The sequence below is a fragment of the Lepus europaeus genome, chromosome 5 (assembly GCF_033115175.1).
Source record: "Lepus europaeus isolate LE1 chromosome 5, mLepTim1.pri, whole genome shotgun sequence".
Taxonomy (NCBI): Eukaryota; Metazoa; Chordata; class Mammalia; order Lagomorpha; family Leporidae; genus Lepus; species Lepus europaeus.
The window spans coordinates 83,545,800-83,564,245 of NC_084831.1; the positions used below are offsets into that span (position 1 = coordinate 83,545,800).

The 18,446-nt window shown below is 49.6% G+C and overlaps 1 protein-coding gene across 1 annotated transcript in view; it reads left to right on the forward strand.

The window, feature by feature from the left end:
* The first annotated feature begins 1,598 nt into the window (after positions 1-1,598).
* Positions 1,599-18,446, forward strand: part of LRRC8D (leucine rich repeat containing 8 VRAC subunit D) — a 141,272-nt gene continuing 124,424 nt past the window's right edge. The window contains exon 1 of the mRNA XM_062191701.1: positions 1,599-1,849. The gene's annotated coding sequence lies outside the window, so the exon portion shown is untranslated. The remainder of the gene's footprint in view (positions 1,850-18,446) is intronic.

The window sequence follows — 18,446 nt, forward strand, 5'->3', positions numbered from 1 at the left end:
GACTCCCAGCTGGTACTCTGACGTGGGATGCAGGTATCCCAAGTGGTGGCTTATTCTGCTGTGTCACAATGCCTGTCCCCACTTACACCAATCTTGAATCCTTTTTTAAATGTAGGATCACAGTTGAAAACCCAGGCAAGAACATACAGTGGAGGAAGATACACCGGAGGTTTTTTGTTTTGTTTTTTCTTTTTCTGTTTTTGCAAAATGCACACATTCCAAATTAATTGTGAGACATTTTCAATCAAAATATCTGAATTGTGCCCCCCACCCCCCATCAGCAAATCAAACTCTGGGATTAGATCACCAGGCACGCAGTCTCTCCTTGGCAGGCTTCGGAGACTAGGAGAGCCTGCTGGCATGAGGGACAGGGATGGAAAGTGGCGAGAAAGCCGTAGTGAGGGCAGAGGGCTCAGATCTGGTGGCCTCTGCTGGCCCGGGGCAGACCCGTGAGCGCATTCTGCACCTCCCTGTGCAGGGTCTCCCGGCCCGCGGTGCTGCTCTTCCAGCACCAGGTGTTCCCCACCACGGGTTACCTTCCCCTGAAGCCTTGCCCCAAGTCCCAGAAAACCATTCACTTCAATGCCTCACTCTGCTGGAACCCACGTGTTCCCGAGTCCCCGTAACACTTTGTGCGGCTTGCCTGTTAAGAACACTTAGGTGCCGCGTAAATACTGAATGAGCGTTTGCTGACATGGAGAGATCTCGGGACCAGGGAAATGAGACTTCCCGCCGTGCACAGAAAGCCAGGGATTCAGATAAAAGGAGATCGTTGACCTACGGGGCTGAGCCAGTTGTTTCGCCTGACTTTCTTGGCCCCAGTCTCCCACACCCCCGCCCCGACTAGAGACCGCAAGGGCCGAACAGAAAGGGGGGAAAGCGGCGGGTTGGAAAACCCCTCTCAGCAGAGAACCACCTCCTACCCGCCTGCTTCAGATGTAAGACATTTTCAGGGACAAGGGACGGGGAGAAAGCGGCAGACTCAGATGAAGACAAGAACTGCTTCTCCAACACCGCTTGTTAATAGCAGAGGCAGAACTAACGACGCCGACAAACTGTTTCTGTCCCCAACCCCGGCTACTTTCTCTTTAGAGCTAGAAGGCGCTTTGGAGACTTTTTTGACTTACTCCTCCCCGCCCCACCCCCGTCTTAAAAGCAGAGTTTAAATCTGCAGAATAGACTTGGGCGAAGGCTCCTGAGCCGCAACAGCGCCTGCCTGGCACTGAGCCCTGCCCAGGTGGGCGTTTGATAGGTGAGTATTAGGGCGACGGCGACCTATGGCTGCCATGCTTCCCCGCCCCCTGCACCTGCTCCGCGTCGGGCGGTCTCTAGCTGCCAGCCCCTAACGTCCCTAATCCCGGGCCGCCTCCCTCATCAGACAGCCCCCCTCGGGTCGGCCCGGCCGCCCGGCTGCGGAAGCCTCAAGACCCCCGGCGGGCGCGGCAGGGCCAAGGGGAAAGCGCTCGCAATCACATGGAGGCCCGGGCCCGCGCCATTGGCTGCGGCCGGGCCAGTCGCGGCGCTCGCCGGCTGCGGTTGGTCCCAGAGCTGCAGCGCTTGCACGGGCCCGGAGTCCATGTTACGCTTTGTCTAATTCCCCTCGTTACAGAGTCATGTGCTGCTGCTCCCGTCGCCGCCGCTGCCGCCGCCCGTGGTGCCCCGGCTCCTCTGCCGCGCTTCCAGGTGGCAGCCGCGGGCGGGCCAGCGAGAGCAGGGTCCAGGGCGCCGCGCGCCTTCGCCGCCCCGGCGCGTCCCGGTGCAGCCGCCGCCCGCCGCAGGTGATGCCGCCACCTCCCTCCTCAGCCTAAGCCCCGGCTCGGCGGCCGAGCTGCCCGGGCTGCCCGCCCAGGTGGGTGCGCACCTCTCGGGGAAGGGGCCGGGGGCTGCGAGGGAGGGCGACGCGCGGGTGGAGCCACGCCGGAGCCGAAGCGCGTGGCCCGGCTGAGCGCGGCGCCGCGGCCCGGGCGCAGGCTACGGCCGGGGCTCGCCTGGGGACCGGCGAGTGGGTTCGGGGGAACATGGCAGTGAGGGTGCCCAGGGCTCCGGTTTGCGATCGTCCCTGCCGGGGGAGGCTGTTCCGCTTTCCAGCATGCGTGCGGCGGGCGCCTGGGCCGCCGGCCGCGGGCCCGAGAGGGGCGAGTGCGGACTGCCTGGCTCCTGCCGCCCCTGGAGCGCGCCTCCTCTTCTCGCCTCCCTCCGCCCAACCGGAGGGGCGGGGAGAGCCCGTAGGGCCTCGCGGATTCCTCCCGGAGGGGGGGGTGTGGTGTCTGGCCTTGCTGGCCCGGTGCCCGAAAGGTGAGCCCTTAACTTCTCCAGAAACGCCTCCCCTCTGCCTCCATCCCGCTCTGGGTGGGCTGCGTGGGGAGGACGTGCCTCCCCGCCCCGCGCTGAGGGGAGGGAGCTGGGGGCCCCGCAGGTGCACCCAGCCCGCCGCAGGCCATCTCCGGGTCGGGTACCGGTATAATCCGCTTCTAGCTTGTTTGGAAGCGTGGGCTCTTGGGAGCGGGACTTCTGCTCGCATCCTGTCCAGGGGCTTGGGAAGTAAGGGAGGAGAACTAGGGGTGCTTGCCCAAAGGGTGTTACCTCTGGTTACTGGAGGGTTGATACAGGGGCCTACCCCTTTATTTGGGGAGGGGGAAGTCTCCCTTGCAGATAAATCAATGGGATTGTTTTCATCTCTTAAAAAGCCAGCTGCAGTGAAGAACTGGTTCAAGTCCGGGGGGCAGAGGTAGGTCCATGCTGGAGAGGCACAGGTTGGGTGCCGGGTTCCTGGGGTACCCACGCAGTTGAGGCTGTGTGGCTGAAAGAGGGGAGCCAACGGGGAGGTAGGGTTTCAGGAAAGAAAAAGCAAGTGAAGGCTAGAGGGAGGGAGCTCTCAGGAGGTAGGACAATGGAAGGTAGGGACTGCAGAGAGAAGGGGGTGTGTGGGGGTTCCTAGGCTACTGTGGGGTCCTGGGGGCGTGGCTTGAGCCTCGGACTCCGTCGTGGCTCCTGTTGCTTCGCTGATTTCCTTCTTTGACTTTAGGAAAAATATTTTTTTGTTGGACAAGAAAGCTCTGAGGACATATTTTGGAAGAGAGATGGGAGTTAAGAGTTGACTTCTGGAAACTTTTCCTTGGCAGCTTGCAAAATAAAATTCCATTCAGGCAACATTTCTTGAGCACCTATTATGTGTTGTGTGTTGGAAGAGTGTAGAGGGGCAGGGAATTCCCGTCTGCAGGGATGGTGCGAGCTGTTTACTTCTAAACAACCCAAGTGCCGGGAATGACAGTGATTCAGACCTGCTCGCCCACGCTGCCGGGACCTCTGCCTCTGCCAGACCTGTACCCTATCCAGCACATGAGGGCTTCAGGCCGTTTATTTTTACAGTCTAGAAACATTGGCTCACAGCCTGCTGTTGGCCGGGTCACGGTTAGAGTTCATACTTCTGTCTCGACACTAAGTGACTAAAACCTTGTTAAAATCCAAGTGCGAAACAGGAAAGACCGCGAGATGAGAATTAGATGCTGGGCTGAAGGGCCCCGAAATGGGGAGTGGGAGGGTTTGGCCTCCGTCTAGTATTGAGGGGGCTCCCATAACACAATGAGGGAATCCAGAGATCCGGAAAAGAAGTTGCAAGGTCTTGAGTTGACACAGGTGAGGTGTGTGTTTGAGCGTTTTATCTTAGGTTGGTCTCCTTTTGATTGAGGCTGTGTGTGTGTGTACTCTGTTGATTACAACTTACAAATTGAAAGGTTGGAGAGGAAATTGTCCTCAGATGACCCACTTCCCCTTCACCCAGTCCCTGCCACTGCGTGTCGTGTGGCGTATGATGCAACAGTTGAAGCCTTGAGCCATATGGATCTTTTTCTCCCTGCTGTTTTCCAGCGCTTAACAAATTTGGTCAAAACTCAGCCTTTCCCCTTTTGTGTATGTACTGTGTGAAGCCTTTTTTTTTTTTTTTTTTAAATTAAAAAAAGAAATAGAAAATTCTAACATATTTGTCATGTCCACATAATTAAATTATCTAAGGAGCTACATTTAGGAAATTTGTCTTGATTCCATTCTCATTCCTGTAGGTAAACTGACATTGACTATAAAATATAAAAGGTCAAAATTATGTCAACACCTTATACTCAAGGGGGCTTTGGAAAGTTCATGAAAAATATGTGCTGTGTTTTAATTACATTTTCAATGAATTTTTGAAGCCTTTTTGTATGTTTTTGAAATGGCAGTCTTTCACAGATTTTGCTTATTAGCGATGTTATCTGGTGTTTGACGCTCCAAGAAGCATGGGTTAGTATTTGCTGAGAACCAGTAGTGAGCAGAGACCTGGATGGGTGCTCTGGGGCCTCACCGAGGAGGCAGAGGGCTCCTGTGATCAGCACAGTGGGCGGATGAGACAGGTGCGCCTGAGCACACCACCAGGTGCAAGCAGCCACAGTTGTCCAAGAGTTGAGGGTTATCTGGGGCCAAGAGAAAGTGTTGTGCGTATTGGGGGATGGGTATAAATCTCCACTGGCTTTTGACAAAGGTCAGGGATGTGGTTGCTGCCAAGGGAAGAGAAGCAACCTAACCTGTGTGAGGGGAAGCTATGAAGTATGTCACAGGGCCGACGTTAATCAATAAGGGCTGGCATTGTGGCACCTGCCACCTGGGGAGGCAGCAGAAGATGGCGTGGGCCCCTGCCATCCGTGGGAGACCCGGATGGAGTTTCAGATTCCTGGCTTCCACCTGGCCCAGCCCTGGCTGTTGTGGCCTTTTTGGAGAGAACCAGCAGATGGAAGATCTTTCTCTCTCTGTCGTTTTGCCTTTTAAATAAATGAATAGATAAATCTTTTAAAAAATTATAAATAGGTTTGACTGAAGAAAATGTGACCCGTGAAGGAACATAGAGGAAACCTAGTTAGTGAAAAACTTAACCACAAGCGTGTGGTGTTCACCGCTTGCTTCAGGTGGTTCTCAGCAGGGAGTTTTGGCAATGTCTGGAGATGTTTCTTCTTACCGTAATCAGGAGCTGGTGCCACAGGCATCTCGCAGCTAGAGGCCATGGCTGCTTGCTTCCACACCCTGCAGTGCACACCCCAACAAAGAATGATCCTGTCCAAAACGTCAGCAGTGCCGAGATTCTGAGACTCAACCCCAGACAGGGAGCAGGAACGCCTTAGTTCCTTGACAGCTCAGAATAAGCCTTGAGGGGAGTGGGAGAATAATAGTGGAGTGAGGACCGTCTGTTGGGAATGTCTACTGTGCTAGACTTGCCTGAGGCACTTAGATTCTGGGCGAGGGGAGAGCGGGGCTGTGTGAGACTGCTTAAGTGGGGAATCAGTGAGTCAGATTTGGTGTTCTGATGGAACTTCTTTACTGTAGTAATTCTTCCCCCCTGGGGAACAGTGAACTCTACTTATGCTGCCCACCCTTGGACTGTTTGTGTTATTATTTGAACAGAGGGGCAACCTCCTTGAAACTTTGTTGCATTGTTTCTTTGCCTCAGGAGCTGCCCCGTTCCCTGGGCCAGCAGTTGGATGCATAAGGACTGCATCACGTCACCCCTCTCCCCATTAGCTCTCCTAGAGGGCACAGTGCTTTCCACAGTCCTGGTAGGTTGTGGTATGGAGAGGTCTTCTCAGTTTCTCAGCGTGTCTCGTGCAGTCTGGAATTGAATCCGGTGACCAAGAAGTGATCTGGCCAACAATGACTACAGGAGGACAGCTGTTTCCTGAGACCCAGGCAGAAATGTCTGCTTGTTGCAGCTGAAACTCACAAGTGCCTGTTTTTGAGCAGTGCTAGAACTGGCTCAGGTATATAGGTCATAGATAATCAAAACCTCCAGATGTTTGCTCTATGAGCTGTTGCCTTTTGTATTCCCTGGGCAAACTTTGAGAATTTTTGTTGTTCCTTTTTCAAGTTATCATGTTTATTTTGGTTTAGGTTTCTAGTCTTTTGGGGTTTTTGAATTTTGATTTTGCCTCCTAAGAGGCTGACTCTGCTGAAGACTTTGTAGTCACTTCACTGGCCCGCAATTTGGGAGCAGCGCTGGTCCAGTTGAGAGCCAGGGTGCTGAGTGATGGACATGTATCCCAGGGCTGATCTGCGCTTAGTTTGGGGGCTTCCAAGGAATCTGTGTTCACGGCCAAGCCATGCTGCCTTTAGCTCTTGCAGTGTTTTCACCTGGGCTGCCATTCTGAAATTGAGTCTGTTGCAAGCTTCTGAAATCTGAGCTCCGTCCTCTGGGATCTTCATAATTCTGTTCAGACATCTGGGAAAGAGTTTCTAATGTTTTATGCAAATCTGAAGCTGGCCAGATCGGAGAGTTGCTATTGGAATTTGTGAGAAGACAGACAAGGTAACTGGCAAACTCCACACTTGAACTTGGTTCCTGCTTAGGCTAGGTTTTGTTTACTTTTCTTTTTTTAAAAAAATATTTATTTTATTTATTTGAAGGACAGAGTTACAGAGAGAGAGAGAGAGCCAGAGAAAGAGGTCTTCCATCTGCTAGTTCACTCCCAAATGATTGCAGTGGCTAGAGCTGTGTCGATCTGAAGCTAGGAGCCAGGAGTTTCTTCCTGGTCTTCCACATGGGTGCAGGGGCCCAAGGACTTGGGCCATCTTCTACTGCTTTCCCAGGCCATAGCAGAGAGCTGGATCGGAAGTGGAGCAGCCAGGACATGAACCAGTGCCCACGTGGGATGCCGGCACTGGAGACAGTGGCTTTACCTGCTATACCACAGCGCCGGCTCCAAATTTTGTTTTCTTTCCTTTTGTCTTTTTGCTAGTGCACCCCAAATACTTAGTGAAGCTTTACACTTAGGGAAGGAGAGAGAATTGAGGTTTAGAAACAAAGCTTTTCCCCAGAGGCAGGCTCTCACCTGGCATTGGTGTCATTTCCTTCTTAAGTTGGATTTCACTTGTCTTCACTGAAAATAAACTATGAAATGACCATTCCTAGTTGGTTTTTGAAGCAGGTACATTAGAAACCCCAGGTGACTCAGTACCAGGTTCTGCAGATGTTCTGGATCTATCAGACAAACCAGATTTTAACAAACTGATAGACATGTTGCAGCCTCTTTGTTATGAATGGCCATTGTGCCCTGTCCCTTGCTTGTCTCTGTCCAGATGGTGCAGTCTCCTTAGGCTCATTGCTATCCTGGCTCAGATGGTAATCTGTCTTTACCTCTGAAGATGAAGGATAGCTTTGGGAAAAGAAGGGATGTGTTGTGAATACATGCAGAAATATTTGGGGAAAATATTTGAAAACTCTTAGATATTGTCCTTTTTAAAAATATTTATTTATTTATTTGAGAGGCAGAGAGAGGGAGAGACAGATCTTCCATCTGCTGGTTCACTCAAATGACCGCAATGACTGGAGCTGGTCTGATCCAAAGCCAGGAGCTTCTTCCAGGTCTCCTGCGTGGGTTCAGGGGCCCAAGGACTTGGGCCGTCTTCTACTACTTTCTCAGGCCATCAGCAGAGAGCTGGAGCAGAAGTGGAGCAGCTGGGACTCTAACAGGTGCCCATATGGGATGCCAGTGCCGCAGGCGCACTGCACCACAGCGCCAGCCCTGATATTATCCTTTTCTATTTCCAAAGACTGAGCCCAAGTTGAAGTCACTTTAGAATTCAGAATGCAAGTGTACCATTTCGAATAAAAAGATAGACTGTTGCAGCTGCGGAATGGCAATCCTTGACTTTTGTAGATGAGAATACCCAGGCCCAGGGAGATGACATGATTAGCTTACGCTTCCACATGTGGTGACAGAGGGCATTGGACCACAAATGAAGGCTAAGAATAAAGTTTCTTCTCTGCTTGGTGGTATGTGAGCAGTGGGGTCCCCGGGGTCTTCATTACGTATTTGAACCAGAAGAAGGAGCACCCCATGGGATTTCTAGGTTTGTGGATGACAACAAGCTCTCCTGGATCATGCAATCTGGAACCAAAGGGGATTTGCACCAGAGAAACCACACTGTGATGTAGTTGTCATCAGAACTTTGGCAGATGAGTTTCTCTGTGGGCAAACATGAGGTCAGGTTTAAGGGGAAATGGTGAAACTACCTTGGGATGGTGTTTTGTTGGCAAAACCTGGGGAAGGGCTCCAAAAAATGTTTTCCTGATATTGTTGCTGTTTGCTATAGCAGATCAACAGGTGCAGGAGATGCTATGCTTTGTCACAAAGATCTTGCATAAAAAAGCAAAACCAGGGGTCAGTGCTGTGGTGTAGCAGGTTAAACCTCTGCCTGCAGAGCTGGCATCCCATGTGGGCAACAGTTCAAGTACCAGCTGTTCCACTTCCAATCTGGCTCCCTGCTGATGGCCTGTGAGAGCAGTGGGAGATGGCCAAGAGCTTGGGCCCCTGCAACCATGTGGGGGACCTGGAGGAGGCTCTTGGCTTCAGATTGGGCCAGCTCCGACCATTGTGGACATTTGGCGGGTGAACCAGCAGATGGAAACCTTTGTCTCTCCCTCTCTCTCTAACTCTGCCTCTTGAATAGATAAATGAATAAATCTTCTTTTTTTTAAAGCAAAACCAGAAAACATAGTCTTATTTGGGTTTCTACTGTGTTTTGTTTAAAGTCATAAGCTCCTGCCTGAATGGAAGCTCCCTGAGGACAGGGTCTTGGGCCATGTGTTTATCTGATATAAGTATTAGGGTTTTAGTGCCAGGAAAGAGTCCAGCGAGTAACGTTGTGAAAACCCCTGAAAGTCTAGGATAGGGACGTAGGAAGCTTTGATTGCTCACTTTGTTAGTGGCCTTCTTTTTTATCTTCATGCTTCAGTGCACTGTCAATGTGGCACTGTTAGAGATGTCTTGTTCTCCACTGGTTTTTCTAGTGCCTGGTTTATGACAAGCCACCCATTAGCATTTGTCAGTTAGAGGAATGAATGTAAAGGTATACCTTGAAGTGGAAAAAGAGAGAGGAGGGAAGACAAAGCGGCAATCTTTGCAGTTCCAGTTTGAGCACAGAATTGACTCAGTTTCAAGGATTTTTGTTGAACCTTGGGTTGTCCTTCCTGCTCTGAGAGATGGTAATGGTTTGGTTTTGGATGTCGTTTGTTGATCAGGCATTATGCCTGGCAATTTTATGAGAGTCTTTTGACATTTTACTGGCACATGGAATCAGCCACCCGTCTGGAAACTGCCAGGACTCTGAGGTTTTCCAGGTATCTGGGCATCTGCTATTGGAGAAGGCTAAAAACATGGAACCTACATTATGAGCTGTTTGTTTTTTTTTCCCCCCTAAAACCTTTATAAATTTCCTCCTGTGGTGGCTGCTAATAGGAATGTTTCCAGACAGGGTGTCTTCCCCAGCGATACGTAAATCCCAATGACAAGCCTTAGCATCAGCAGGTTGCCAGCACTGCAGTGAGGTCTGTGGTGTGCAGATACCCTTCCCTCCGAGCTGCTGGCGGCCAAGAGGCCGCCTTTCCACCTCTCACGATGGAGACGGGACGGAACCCATGTGACGGGTGGGATGTGCTGTCAGTCAGAGTTCCCGTCACTGATTGCACCAGCCCAATCCTAACAAATGCTGGGAAATTAAAATTCTTGGAAAAACGGCTCCCATGTTGCTTCCAAACGTACCTCCTAGAATTTGCTTTTAAATTCAGCTTATTCCCAGATAATAGCTATTTTTTTAAAAAATTTAGCTATTAAGGAGTTGTTTCATAATTAATAGACTAAAGTTCTTAATAACTACTATTTATTAGGCATTTACTGATTATCTGAAGCTATGCTCTGGCATTTACGTATGTTCTAGTTAAGCTCAAAACAGTCCTCCGTGAAGAAAGACAGTCTTAGTGGCCTTATAGATGAGGTAATGAGGCTGGAGAGATTGTGTAACTTGCAAAAACATTGTACAGAAGTGGTGGAGGTGGAATTTCAAACCAGGTTGTTTTAAAGCCCATTCTCTCACTTACCTTAGTCTTGTTTCTTATTTTTCAAGTTAGATTTCCCTGTATTCATTTTATAATGCCTACTAATTAGTTCTTTAAGTGGAAAGGAGAATCAGATTTTGAGGCATAAAGGGACCTCAAGACGCATCTGGCTTGTGCTTCTCATTTGCAGGGTAGAACCCAACACTTCAGGTTTCCAGGCCAGTGTTCTTGGCATTCATGGTGATTTTGGAAAATATTAACCTGTTGGTAGAACCATTTGGGTGAACATTTATCCCAGAATTCAGGGGGTAATTTTAAGTCACTTAATTGCTTTGGTGTTTTGCTTGATCCCTATTCTCTTTCGTCAGCAATATTGATGGTAGCTAGCCACTTGCAAGAGTATGCATTCAACACCCTCTTCCTAATTAGATCTGACCCTATAATAGTTACTGCCCATAAATACAGTATGTAAAGATATGGCTGTTGTTTGCTAAGGTGTTATGTCTCAGCTGAAAAAGTGCTGTAACACATACATGCAGAACAATTAGCCATCCATATCTTCAAAATAAAAAAAAGAAGAAATATCCACATATCTGTATCATACTCAAGAGTCTGTTTTATTCATTTACTGTACTCTAGCATAATCATTCCAGTGGAGTGAGTGAATTCATTCTGTTCACGTTTCCACTTTAACGGTTTTATTTTTCATGTTGATGTTTAGCCAATAGGGTCATAAAGTCAAACTGGAAAGTGGGCTACAGTGTTACACATGTTGCACAGATACACCCCCTTCCTACACACCAGAGAGAGAGAGAGATGCACCTCATCTTTAACATAGTTCTTTTAAAATGGTGTCTATTATAAAACATTTTTCTCATTTAGTTAATCCTAAATTCTCCTCCTTTTAAAATTATTTTTACCTGGAAAATTCTATACTGAGCAGCAACTGTAATTTCTGTGCTCATTAGAGAGAAATAATTGGATACAAGCTGTGGCCTGGGGCCTCTGCTGAGTATGGGGCTGCCTGCCCTGCCCTCCACCCCCACTGCCACCCTGGGATGATTTCTGGCAGCTGGTGAGCATCCTCAAGGCAGGGCGATCAGGAGGGAGTCAGGTGGGCCTGAGCTAAACTAAAGCGCAGGTCCTGTCTTCCGGAGAAGTCCGGTCCATCCCGATTGCTGCCACGTGGGAATGTGGGCCGCTGTTGCCAGATCTTCTGATTTGTCACTGTAAGCCAGGAATCTGGATTATGATGTAAAATCTGATTTTAAAAGGTTAGCTAACTCAACATTTTAAATAAGAACTTCCTGTAGAGCAAACAAAATAGCTTTGTGGGCTGGAAAACAAACAGCCCGTGAGCTTAGGCCCTCAGAGATGACAGGCCCTTTGGTGGGCAGACAGATGGGAGCATGGAATTGGAATAAAAGCAAAATACACTGTAAAAATCAACTTACATGACAACAAGTCAAAATGTATCCTGTTGTGCCCCCTCTCAGCACATGTGCAGAGAAGGACAAAACAACCCCCAAACCCCAAACTCCCGTCCTTGTATGGTTAACAATTTCTGACTTTTCGGCTTGGGCTGTTACATCTGGAGTGGAGTCATTTGAAAGGGTTGTCCTGCCCCGGGAGTCACAGGTTCAGAGAAACGGTCATGAAGGGCCAGTGGTAGAGAGTAAGGCATAAAGCACCTCGGAGTTGAGTGAAGAGCCCAGCTACCCCAGAAGGGGAGGGGAGACTGGCTCGTGATAACAGTGTTTGAGGGTAGATGTGAGAGGGGTCCTTTCATGTAGGAAAGGGACAGTTGTGTCCCTCGGAGTATTGAGACATCACACGGAGTCCAAGAAGGAGGGGCAGAGGGCCAGTATGTTGCTGAGTGTCTTCACATTAGCTTGTGCCATGGCTTCTGCCAAGTGGGAATGAATGGTCATGAGACGGAAGGAAAAGGGTCCTGTTGGGAAGAACATGGAGTGAGGAAAAGAGGAGGCGCCCATGGAACAGCTGAGAGCAATGAGTAGACCTGGAATGCTAGAAAATGTTTGAAATGCAAAGTTCCTGGTGCTAGGGAGAAAACCCACATCCCCCTGGCTAATAAACCACCACGTGGTCTGAGAGCTGTGCACGGCTATCTGAGGAAGTGATGGTCAGGGGCACCAGCTTGTCTTGCTTGTGCAAGGAGGCACTTGGGCTGGACAAGGCTGGCAGGGCTGCGTCCGCCCTGTTGGGCACACTGCTTGATGACCAGTGTCTGCTGGGTTTCGGCCCCTGTCCCCCACTGGGTGTCCCTGTGCAGACCTGTCTTGTGACTCTCCTGGAGCTCTTGTCTTTAGTTTTATCAGCTCTTCTGGGGGAAATCCTAATGTCATTGAAGTATAATCTGTTGTACACATGCCTTCTTTGAAAGAGAACACAGTGGTAATATTTTTGCAGATCTGGTACTAGCCGAGTCTAGAATCCTAGCCCAAGAGGGGATTTTTAAAAGCATTTTTCTGTTACTCATCTCCAATGCATTGTTCCTGGAATTTCAGCATTTTTTTGGTTGGGGCAACCTTTGGGAACCTCAGCAGGTTTCATTCCAGTCGTCTGCACTATCATCTCTGGGTGATGTGATCCAAGTCTTTCTGTACTGGCATAACTTCGCATTTCTAACACTTTGACTGCTTTTAGGATAAATGCTTTAAAACATGCCCTCTGCATTAGCTGATTTAATGCAGTAAGGAGCTCCCTCCCACCCCCCAGTGTGGAAATCCATTTGCAGTATTGAAAGAACGGGTGCAGATTTCCTTGCACTGTTATGGGGAAGAAGAAAAATTCCTCAGATTCCACTGCTTGGCCTTCGAGGGACTGCAGTCCACAAATGGAGATCCTGGAAGATCCTATCAGGAAGTGGAACTTGCAAATAATCTTTGTGCTGGTTTTGTGCAGTATGGATGAGCATGTTGTACAAGAAGTTGTCTTTAACCCTCTTATAAAGTATGCTTTCTCAAAAGCCCAGTGCTGGTGACTGGGCTGGAAATAATAATAATAGGAAATGCTGTATGCCAGGCACTGTTTGGAGCAGTTTGCATAGATTAGCTCATATACTACAACAACCCCACTTTGTAGCAAAGGAGCCAAGGACAGGCTCTCCAGTCTGGCTGCCCCGCCTTCACCATGACCTTGAACTGCTGTTCAAGGTCAGATAGCTATTGCATGGCAGGGCTGTGATTTGAACCCAAGCAGCCATGGCTTCAGCAGCCATGCTTTTAAGCCCTGCATTCTTGCCCCTTGGACTGGCTCACGATGACAATGATAACCGTTTTGCCTCGGAAATTTCTTTCGCTTTACATATCACTTGAATCCTAAAGTCCATATTAGGGTTTGATTGAAAAATGAAAGGCCAGCGCCATGGCTCAATAGGCTAATCCTCCGCCTGCGGCGCCAGCATCCCGGGTTCTAGTCCTGGTTGGGGCGCCGGATTCTGTCCCGGTCGCTCCTCTTCCTGTTCAGCTCTCTGCTGTGGCCCGGGAGTGCAGTGGAGGATGGCCCAAGTGCTTGGGCCCTGCACCCACATGGGAGACCAGGAGAAGCACCTGGCTCCTGCCATTGGATCAGTGAGATGCGCCGGCCGCAGCGGCCATTGGAGGGTGAACCAACGGCAAAGGAAGACCTTTCTTTCTGTCTCTCTCTCTCACTGTCCACTCTGCCTGTCAAAAAAAAAAGAAAAGAAAAACGAAAGACAATTATACTTCTTTCCCAAACCAAACCAACAGATGAACTTGAGACAGTTTCCTCCAGGAATGGATCACTGAGTGAATAATCTTCCAGGGAGACTGTGATCAAATGTTGGACCATTCATTCTAAGGGCTGTCGTGGGAGCCTTGTTGCTGTGACAAGCCTCATCCTTGGCACCAGAGTTGTTTTCAAGAGCACAAAACTGGTCTTGTTTTACTAGTTGGATCTGGTGAGCCTCCAACAGCATTTCTTAAATTTGAGGAGCTTAGAGGACTTGAATTCTGGGCCTGACACCTTCTGCACACCTGTGGGAGCTTGCATTTCTCAAGACTTGGGTCCCATATCCTGCAAATGGAGGAGGGGGTAAGATGGCAATGCAGTTGGCTTGGTGAGGATAAGAAGCCATTGCAGGGTCTTTAGCACAGCAGTTAACTCACTGCTTGGGATTTGCACATTCTAGATTAGAGTGCTTGGGTTCGTCTCACGCTTTGCTTCTAGTTCTAGCTCACTACTAATTCACACTCTGGTAAGCAGCAGATGATGGTTCAAGTAGTTGAACTCACATGGAAGACTTTAATTGACTACTCCAGGCTTCTGACTTCTGCCTGGCCCAGCTCTGACTTTTTCTGACATTTAGGGGAGCCAACAGGCAGATGGGAAATCCCCCACCTCCTCCACTCCCCACCCCCCCATCTCTCTGCCTTTCAAGTGAACAAAAATAAATGTCTAAAATTTTTTTTAACTGCTTTAATACTGGCATTGCGTACTGGAGTGCCTGTTTGAGTCCCAGCTCCACTTCTGATTGAGCTCCCTGCTAATGTTTCTGGAAAAGCAGCAGATGATGGCCCAAGTCCTTGGGCCACTGCTACACCTGTGGGAGACCCAGATGGAGCTCATGGCTCCTGGCTTTAGCCTGGCCTGGTCCTGGCTGTTGGAGTCATTTGTGGGGAGTGAACCAGACTATGAAAGATCTGTCTCTCTCTTCCTCTTTCTTTGTCACTGTGCCTTTAAAATAAATGAATCTTAAAAAACAATTTTAAAGAAACATATACAGAAGACTTGAATAAATTTACTTGATGAGCTCTGGAAGACAAAAAATGCATTTACAAAGAAGCAGCTATTATATTATGAGGGTATTTTATTAACAACAATAGCCACATGTGTTTAGCAGTGAACAGAACGCTTTCCTTTGTGAGTCTTGGAAGGTGTTTTTTATGGGTGGGTGATGAGGTAGGCGGCTGGGGAAGACTTGTGTTGATCTGAACCGATTTCCTTTCCTGCACTCTGCTTACCTGTAGTAGTGTGTGGGCGGTCGTGTGGGTGTGGGCTCAGTTTCTGGCCCAAATTCCTTTCCCTTGGCTTTTCCCCCTCCTACTTTGGGCTCGCCTCCAATTTGCCTACAAAGTGCTGTTTGTTGTGAGGGTGAAGCAGGCGATTCTGCGAGTCTCCGGGCAGAGCCTCTGTGGCTGCAGGCAGTTACTGTAGTTCAAAGCAAGTGAGAAGCCAGGCTGGAGTAGGAGGGACACGGACAGGATTTTGCTCACAAAGGGTTTTGAAGGGAAGAAAGGAAAGAGAGAGATGACTCCTCAATAGAAATATTATGAAATGCCCCTCAAAACAGAGCCAAAGTGGGTAAAGAGAAGGGGCTTTCAGAAGTCACTGCTGATAACTTTTCAGAGCAAATGCTTCTCTTTGGAGGACAGACAAGTGTCTTTGGAGCATTTTCTCTGTCTGCAATGCACTTTTGTAGGATGGGAAGCAAAAATGAATAGGAGCAACAGCAGCAGCTCTCATGTTAGTGTGTTTTAGGTGACCCACGATGGGCCGCTTTTCGGGTTTTATCTTTTTTTTTTTTATAGATTTACTTTTATTTGTTTGAAAGACAGAGCTATAGAGAGAGGTAGAGGCAGAGAGAGAGGTCTTCCATCCGCTGGTTCACTCCCCGAGTGGCCGCAAGAGCTGGAGCTGAGCTGAATTGATCAGTAGCCAGGAGCTTCTTCCAGGTCTCCCACGTGGGTGTAGGGACCCAAGCACTTGAGCCATCCTCTGCTGCTTTCCCATGTGCATCAGCAAGGAGGTGGATCAGAAGTGGATCATCCGGGACTCAAACCGGTGCCTATATGGGATGACGGCACTGTGGGCCAAGGCTTTAACCAGCTGTACCACAATGCCAGCCCCGAGGTTTTATCCTTAATCAGTCATGAAGGTCGATGTCATTGCTGATCCACTTCAATGACTACAAAATTGAAGCTCTGTGTTTTTTTTTTTTTCTTTTTTCTTTTTTTTTTGACAGGCAGAGTGGACAGTAGAGAGAGACAGAGAGAAAGGTCTTCCTTTTTGTCGTTGGTTCACCCTCCAATGGCCGCCGCGGTAGGCGCGCTGTGGCCTGCGCACCGCGCTGTTCCGATGACAGAAGGCAGGTGCTTCTCCTGGTCTCCCATGGGGTGCAGGGCCCAAGCACTTGGGCCATCCTCCACTGCACTCCCTGGCCACAGCAGAGAGCTGGCCTGGAAGAGGGGCAACCGGGACAGGACCGGTGCCCTGACCGGGACTAGAACCTTGTGTGCCGGCGCCGCAAGGCGGAGGATTAGCCTATTGAGCCGCGGCGCCGGCCGAAACTCTGTGCTTTTATAACCTGTCTGGAGTGGTAGCCTAGTAATTAACTGGAAGAACTAGGCTTTGAACCTAGGGCTATCTCTCATCCATAAAATGAAAAATGTGTAAGATATGTGCTTGCAGGCCGACGCCGTGGCTTAACAGGCTAATCCTCCGCCTTGCGGCGCCGGCACAACGGGTTCTAGTCCCGGTTGGGGCGCTGGATTCTATCCCGGTTGCCCCTCTTCCAGTCCAGCTCTCTGCTATGGCCCGGGAAGGCAGTGGAGGATGGCCCAAGTGCTTGGGCCCTGCACCCGCATGGGAGACCAGGAGAAGCACCTGGCTCCTGGCTTCGGATCAGCGAGATGCGCCAGCCGTAGCAGCCATTGGAGGGTGAACCAACGGCAAAAAAAGGAAGATCTTTCTCTCTGTCTCTCTCACTATCCACTCTGCCTGTCCAAAAAAAAAAAAAAAAAAAAAAAAAAAAAAAATGTGCTTGCATTCGAGAGTGATGTGTAAACAGCTGAGTGTAATTCAGCATGGTGTGCAATGTATGCTAAAATTTGTGGGTGAGCTAAAGTCTTTTGACATTTGCTCAGAGGAAGGAGAGTCTGCTTTGCAGAGGAAAGATCAGGCAAGTTTTCACAAGGAAATAGCTTGAACAGGGCCTTGAAGGATGGGAAGATGGTGACAGAGAATTAGAGGGAGAACTGAGGGAATGCTGGTGTGGAGGTACACACGGATGTCGTGTGTTGAGGACACAGCAAGGGGCACAGGAGTGGAGGCCAGAGGAGTCGTTTAGGGACAGCTTCTGGAGGGCCTGGAGTGACTTGCTGAGGAGTTTGGACTGTGACAAAGACCGTTCCACTGAAGATTCCTGAGAGAGGAAACAGTGTGCTCTCATCTCTGACTCCAGTGGCCCCAGTGACCTGCACCTTGCGGTCACCTGGGGAATTCTTCCCCGCAGGTTTCAAGAGCACACTGCAGTCGTTCTAGTGCTGCAGAGTCAAGGCCTAGGAAGTGGTGCAGGCCAAGGTCAGCCATTGTGCAGAGGGGTGAGCTGCTGCTTGGCATGCCCACATCCCACACTGGAGTGCCATTTTGCATCTTGGCTACTCCTCTTCTGATCCAGCTTCCAAGGAGGAGTGTGTGCCCAGGAGGCACAAGGTGATGGCTCAAGTACCTGGCTCCCTACCACCCATGGGGAGACCTGGACTGAGTTCCAGGCTCCCAGCTTTGGACTGATCCATCCATGGATGTTGTGAGCATTTGGGGAGTGAATGAGCAAATTAAAGATTGATCTACCTATCTCAATCTTTTTTTTTTTTTCTTTTCTTTTTTTAAATTTATTTTTTTGACAGGCAGGCAGAGTGGACAGTGAGAGAGAGAGACAGAGAGAAAGGTCTTCCTTTGCCGTTGGTTCACCCTCCAATGGCCACCGCGGTTGGCGCGCTGTGGCCAGCGCACCGTGCTCGCGCTGATCCGATGGCAGGAGCCAGGTGCTTCTCCTGGTCTCCTATGGGGTGCAGGGCCCAAGCACTTGGGCCATCCTCCACTGCGCTCCCTGGCCACAGCAGAGAGCTGGCCTGGAAGAGGGGCAACCGGGACAGAATCCAGTGCCCCGACCGGGACTAGAACCTTGTGTGCCGGCGCCGCAAGGCGGAGGATTAGCCTAGTGAGCCGCGGTGCCGGCCCTATCTCAATCTTTAACTCTGTCTCTCAATTGCTCTGCCATTCAAGCAGATGAAAACAATTTTAAAAAAATATTTATTTATTTGAAAGGCAGAGTTACAGAGAGAGAGGGAGGGAGGGGGAAAGAGATCTTCCATTGCTGGTTCACTCACTCCCCAAATGGCTGCAACAGCCAAGGCTATGCCAGACTGAAGCCAGGAATCTGGAGCTCCATCCAGGACTCCCATGTGGGAGCAGGAGCCCAATGACTTTGGGTCATCTTCCACTGCTTCCCCAGGCATGTTAATAGGGAGCTGGATTGGAAGTGGAGGAGCTGGAACATGAACCACAGGCTCATGTGGGATGCAGATGGTGCCTTAACCTGCTGTGCCATAACACTAGCTCCACAAACACTTTTTTGAAAATTTATTTATTTGAGGGCCCAGCACTGTGGCACAGAAGGTTAAGCTTCTTGCTGAAGTGCTGGCATCCCATATGGGTGCTGGTTCAAGTCCTGGAGTCTCCATTTCTTCTTCTTCTTCTTCTTCTTCTTCTTCTTCTTCTTCTTCTTCTTCTTCTTCTTCTTCTTCTTCTTCTTTTTTAAGATTTTATT